At 33.3% G+C, this 6,470-nt stretch overlaps 1 long non-coding RNA gene across 1 annotated transcript; it reads right to left on the minus strand.

Annotated features, from left to right (window-relative positions):
- Positions 1–519: 519 nt before the first annotated feature.
- On the minus strand, positions 520–3,726 carry LOC121409448. Its single transcript, XR_005969151.1, has 3 exons — positions 3,688–3,726; positions 2,077–2,203; positions 520–1,595 (listed from the first exon to the last, which is right to left on the minus strand). It is a non-coding gene; the product is annotated as an uncharacterized LOC121409448 (long non-coding RNA).
- Between the last annotated feature and the right edge of the window lie 2,744 nt (positions 3,727–6,470).

Genomic DNA, 6,470 nt, shown 5'->3' on the forward strand with positions numbered 1-6,470 from the left:
AGAAAAATACATTTTATATACAGGTTCCATATTTTGTAGAAATAATTCCCCTCCCCCGTATACCCATCATGAACAGTAAGGTCTTATGATTGCTTCTTCCAAAACAAACAACTTTCTCTAACTGCCCCACCCCAATTTCCTGCCTCTTCTCTCTCTCTCAGAAAATGACACACACAAATATATGCATAAAGGCAAACAATTCTCCTGTCATTTTATTACTTTCCCACTCTTATCCTTATTTCTCTTGAAGAATATTTTAACTGCTGTTTGCTCTCATGATGTCACAGTAGTATCATCACATTTGAGTACAGAGTGCAACATCTTGTGCCATTTGTGCTTCAAATTTTTTGGAAGCAATATATCACAAATTGGTGATTAATGAATGAAAATGACCAAGATCAGATAATTTAATTCAAAATTAACATGTTTATTAAGAAATCCATTTTCTAAAACATTGAAAATAACATAACAATAATAATTAGAGTCTACAAGCATTAACTTACATGTAGATTAAAAAAATAAAGGATTGAGTACATTTTTCTACACTTCAGTCAAAATATACAATGTTTATTAAAATTTCATTAAAAAATGTCGATGAGCCTAATAGTTAATATGAGGGATGCATCCAGGATTTCATAAAGAGCATAAAATCTGTGATATTCTGTTTATTTTCCACAAAAGTTTGTCACTCAAAAAAAAGGAGGTAAATTCCTTCCAAATTTGCTGACAAGAAATATTCTACTAATGTGAGAGCACTCCACATAAAAGGGGGGGGGGGGATAATTCCAGAATCTCCCTAAAGAGTGCCTTTCCCAGTCAATACATTAGTGAATCATTCACAAAATTTGATATTGTCTACTGTCACTGTGGCTAGAATTCAATCTATTTTTAAAAATATAGTCTATTTATATATTTTTGCTGAGGTTATCCATGTCAAAACTTTTAAAAAGTAAGATAACAATAAATGCAATTTAATATTCCTACATAATTATTCAGCCATTCTATGAAGACTTGCAATTATGGTAACTTTGTCCAAGCCCATTGCAGCTACCATAAAGACCTTGATTTCTTGCTCAGCCCTGTTACCATGGTAATTGTCATAGTGACAAGATTATAATAGTAATAACTTGTTTATAATGGAGGTCCAGGAATGATACTAAAATTATTTCTTAATCCTCTGATCACCTTTATTAACATTTAGTACGCATGATTTTTATTTCAAAAGATAAATTTTTGTCTTGTATTCAATAGGCCTTTAAAATGGAAATTATATTTAATTTCTCAAAAATTTCTAAGAATTAGTAGAAGTATTAAATATTAATAAAAGGTAATACATTTGCCCATTGGAAAAAAAATATTTCTTACTTGTATTCTGTGTGAAATTTTGTATACTTAAATGTCATTGCCTGCTGATGAACCTGAACTTGTACTACACTCTTTTCTACAGATATGCAGTTTAAAGAACATTCAATGCTTTGTTGATATGTCTATTCAAATTAATTTGAAGTAACTACTTATTAACTTGGCCTACATACTTCTTCCATCTTGGTACTTGTTGTGATACCGGTACTTAAACAGCTTGGGCAGCGGGAAATCTGCATTGTAAAAAATAGAGAAAGAACAAAATGAGCTGCTGATGTAAATTATTCTTACTCATCTACATGTAGTCCAGTTTTATTAAGATTTAAACTCTATTTTTTTGTCACTTTTGTTCTACATCCAAATAAATTGATATATCAATATAACTATTTACAGTATGTTTTGATAATAAAGAGTGCAAATTATTTCAAATATTTATCAGATGATAACTGTTAATATGGTTTTTTATGTACATGCACATTGACATAAGGTATTGTCGGTAAAAATGGAAATACTGGTGAATCTGAATTCAAATCTGAACTGGTGAATCAGTGGAGCTTTAATTTTACATGACATCTCATCTTTATTCAGCTCAATTGGCCATCCCCCCCCCTCCCCAAAAGAGGGAATATTTATTTATTTAGACTATTTGTTTTGGTTTTTTGGGTGGGATGAGCTTAGATACAGGCTGTATTATTATTAAAACAACAAGCATACCTTGCAATTTTCCAATTCAGATGTCCTGTTCCTCATTAGAGTGTAACTCACACTTGCTGATCTGCATGCTTCTCAATTTTGTCCCTCTGACCGGGTGTGAACTGCTAAGATCTTGGTCCTATTGGATCTGCAATAAACATTTTTTTTAGTTTGAGAGTATTAGAGATAAATAAAACTACTCTTCTTAAACAATATTTAAAAAAAATCCAGCTGCCCATATCATTGAAGTATGAATATTCCAAACTAAATTATCTGGTCCAAAAACTTCATTCTCTCTCTATCATGAAGTTTCACAGAGGCATACGCATACCAGGTACCCAACTGTTTATTAAAGTAAAATGATTCTAACCACATATTGCTTCAGCTGTATAGCTGAATCAGGACCTGGTCTATGCTGGTCCTGTATATAACTGAAGAATCACATTATATTTGAATGAAGTAATAACTATGTACTAAAAACGTTTTCAGAATACCACCCCAGCCCAGGCCAGGCCCAGGGCATCCTGTTCAAATAGAAACTTGATTTACGTCTAAGTCATTTCATTCAAATCCTAACACTAAATCAATTGGATTTCATTCATGATTACTCTGAAGTAAAAAGTTTCTGAATAATAGAAGCTGCTGAGAATTATACTTATTCATATGAAGATGAAATAGCGTGGACGGACTAGGCCTAAACTTCAACTTTCAAGCTTGAAGTTTGGGCCTAGTCCATCCCCGCTATTTTCATACCCCATGACTACATCGACAATCTTGCTAGCCGGCTAGCGCCGGCGATATCAAGGCCGGATCTCGCTCTGACCAAAATCGACAGTTTGTCGTCAGGAGGTCGGAAACAAGTCCACATCTACCCCTGATAATTGACAATAAAACTGAAATACAGGTTTACTTTTTGCCTACATGAAGCATATTCCGATGAAGGTCTACGACAAATGGTATAGTGAGTGGTTGTATTACTGACCGGCCTTGTAAAGTTGTATTACCGAACGTGCGCATCGTACGCGTCAGAAAATAATTTCATACGCTCAATTCTTTGCAACATCCTTCCAAAAAAGAGAACTTGAATAGAAAGATGATGAAAAATGGTCAAAACACATTTTCAAAGTCTTAATATTCTAAAAATAATAAAATATGGTCAAAATAGCTCGTCAGTGATTTTGTTGATTTCTCAACTTTTCCAATTGAAAACACACGTTCGGTAATACGACACCTTTTCAGGTGACCAAAATATTTCACATCCGAAGAGGGGTACGATTGGAAGCTAATATCATCAAAAGGAAAAACGATTTCGGCAAATTTTTTATATATTTATATTTTGTAGGTAATTGTGTATTTATGGTGAAAGTTTGGTGAATTTTATGAGAATAATATTTTTGAAATGATTGAATTCATGAAAAGTGTTCGGTAATACGATCCACTACCATAAGTTAGGCCTATTTTTTGAGAAACTAACTGACAGATGATTTATTTGGAAGTCAGGCAAAAAAAAATGGGAGTGTATGGAAATGGAGGTTTACGTAGTAAAGTAATACGGGATGCGATGGGCCCGAACCCCGGCAAACACATCACCATTGCAAGTGGGATCAAAACATGAAAATGAACTTAACTTACTTTTATTCTTATGGAATGTCATTAAGTTAATATTGATGTTCCCTCCAAGATTTTCTGCTCCAATGAAGTTCACTCAGAAATCACGATTTCGAACATCAATTCTATAAACAGATGATTAGTCGAGCTATTTCGTTGTAGAAACTGGAAATTCGCAGAGTCCGAAAGAACAACACTTCGCACAGATCTCGTAGGGAATTGTGGGAAGGAAAAAACGTGTTTAATTCATAAGATATGAATAAAACATTAGCGTCTTAGCCAATCATAGAAGTGCATTTTGCGTAATTTGACGTCATTCTTATGAATAAAACATTGACCCTCCAAAATCACCCTTCAAATTGTCCGCCGGCAGCCATATTGGCTGTGTACAAAACCTATGGGAAATAAAAACGCGCGAAAAGAGTTACCTCTCTAGCTCCCTTCGGGAGCTTACGTATACGTAAGATCGTATCTCTGTGGATAGATCGGTTGGGTTGACGTTGGTGCAGATCACTGATTCAGAACTGGAAGATGCAGTCAAATTACATTTTGATCTTTTATAAGTCTAAGTATTACAGTTTGTAATCACATAATGATTTTTCTAATCGAAGTGATTTATTGATTTTAAAAAAATTGACGAATTTCTTTATTGTAACTTAATACATTACAAATATTATATATTCTTTTACTTCCTATAGGCTATATTAAAATTTGATCTATTTTTTTTGGTGAATTTGTGATGCACAAAAAACTTCAAAATTATCAAATTATATTTGATAAGGGTATGGTTCTTAATTTTATAGACTAGGCAAACAGATTTTGTTTTTGTTTTGTTCCGTCCCTCATGCATCAGGGGAAGTGGCGGGAATTTCGAAAGGGCTATCCAATCCACGGAGATGCCAGGATCTTGTACAAATTGACAGCCATCAAGGGGCGCGTTGATCCATTTTTCAGATGGGGGGGGGGGCAACATCCTGAATCAATATTCCAAAGGCACTCCATCACACAAAACAAACACACATTTAAAAAAATGTTTTTATTGAAGTTTTCGTTCAAATGATTTACATAAATTCAATATAAATAACAAAAAAAATACAAATCTTCATTTTATATCGTATTGCCTGTTAGAGGAATTACATATCTTGCTCAATATGGAGCTTGGAATATGAAGTTTGGAAGTCAATACAAAACATATTTCAGGTCGGAAAACAAACTTTCATTATTTTGTTTGATTTACAAATTGATTTTCAAAAAGTGCTCTGTAAACATTTCAGTTTATGGTCTGAATGTTAATATTTTCTGCTCGGCGCTGCGCGCTCGCAAAATGTGATTTGTCAGCCTATTATTTTCTTGCATTATATATAAAGTTCTCAAAATATTCCTATTCAGGTCTGTCAGCTAGCGCTGCACGCTTGCATTTTGAGTATATCTCAATATTAATTCTATATCAAACTGCTTAAAATCCCGATTTCATAACAGATTATCGAAAATTTCGGCTCGGGATTTGCGCTTGCATTAATTATTAAAAATGTATTAATTCATGCATCCTATTCATAATTACAAAAGTGCTTGAAATGTCCAGTTTTCATAGCAGGCCATATAGTATTAACAGATTTCGCGCTCCGTGTTAGGCGTATTAGATTACTAAATAAGATATTAATTTAGTAATTAAATTGTCCCTTTTTCAGAATGGAATATCGACACTTCATCTCACTGTTAGGTTGAGGAATAGAAAGATAGTCATCATTTTCATATGACATGATATCCTTAGTATGTTCCGGTCCTATTTCAAAACTAAAAATAATAATGAAAGATATCAGCTCTTTATGCGGTCCATATGCACCTCACAATTTTCCTACAAAGTATTTGAAATATAGAGCTTATATTTACCCCTTATCAGATTGGGATATCAAATAATTTAAGCTCGCGCTTCGCGCTCACTTTATTGATTTTCATGATAAAAAAATATGTATTTAGAATGCCTATAGATTCTAAGCGGGTCTAAATCTGAAACTTGCGCGCGCATGTCAGACACACAGCTTGTTTTCTATTTAAATAGTTATCCAGTTTCAGATCAGAAAGGAAGATCCCAATACTCATCCTGTTCACGAATTACAAATCATGAATAGAGTGTCCCGTTTTTAGGTCTAAATCTCAAAATTTTCCGCTCGCATTTATTGTTCAGTACTTTAGTTATATTTACCTATCCTGTTTACGATTACAAGAAGTGCTTAGGATTTCCAATCTTTAGGAAGAAATGTAAAAAACATTCAGCTCGTGATTCGCGCTCGCATTATTTAATTGTGGAATTGTGTAACGTTTTCGTGCCGGGCTAACTGCAAGCAGTCCTTATAATCATGTTAACCTTGTTAACATGTTAGATTTCTGTTCGCTCTTCGCGCTCAAATTCACGAATTGCAAACTTGCTTTGATTGAGTAAATCTAACTCCAATTAGGCAAAGATTAATTATTATTACTTGTAAAATAATGTTGAATGTACTTATATTTTTCAATTAACGCATTATTCAAATGACACCTGAATATTCATTAAGAGCAAGTAAATGTCAAAAATTTCAAATAACTGTCATAATCTATTGGTGTTTGAAATTGTTTTGAATTATAGGATGTGCAAAATATTGTATTCTTTTGTTGAATCAAAGAAAGAGCAACATTGCATGGTCAGAAAATTTCAGATTACTTTTTAGGTTTTAGTTTTATTTGTTAGGATGAACCGGTCGCGTATAAATATAAATGTCAGTACCTATCATGTACAGGTAAGTGACAATGCATAAAGTCTAGTATTTGGA

Source organism: Lytechinus variegatus, chromosome 2 (genome assembly GCF_018143015.1).
Source record: "Lytechinus variegatus isolate NC3 chromosome 2, Lvar_3.0, whole genome shotgun sequence".
NCBI classification, from domain to species: Eukaryota; Metazoa; Echinodermata; class Echinoidea; order Temnopleuroida; family Toxopneustidae; genus Lytechinus; species Lytechinus variegatus.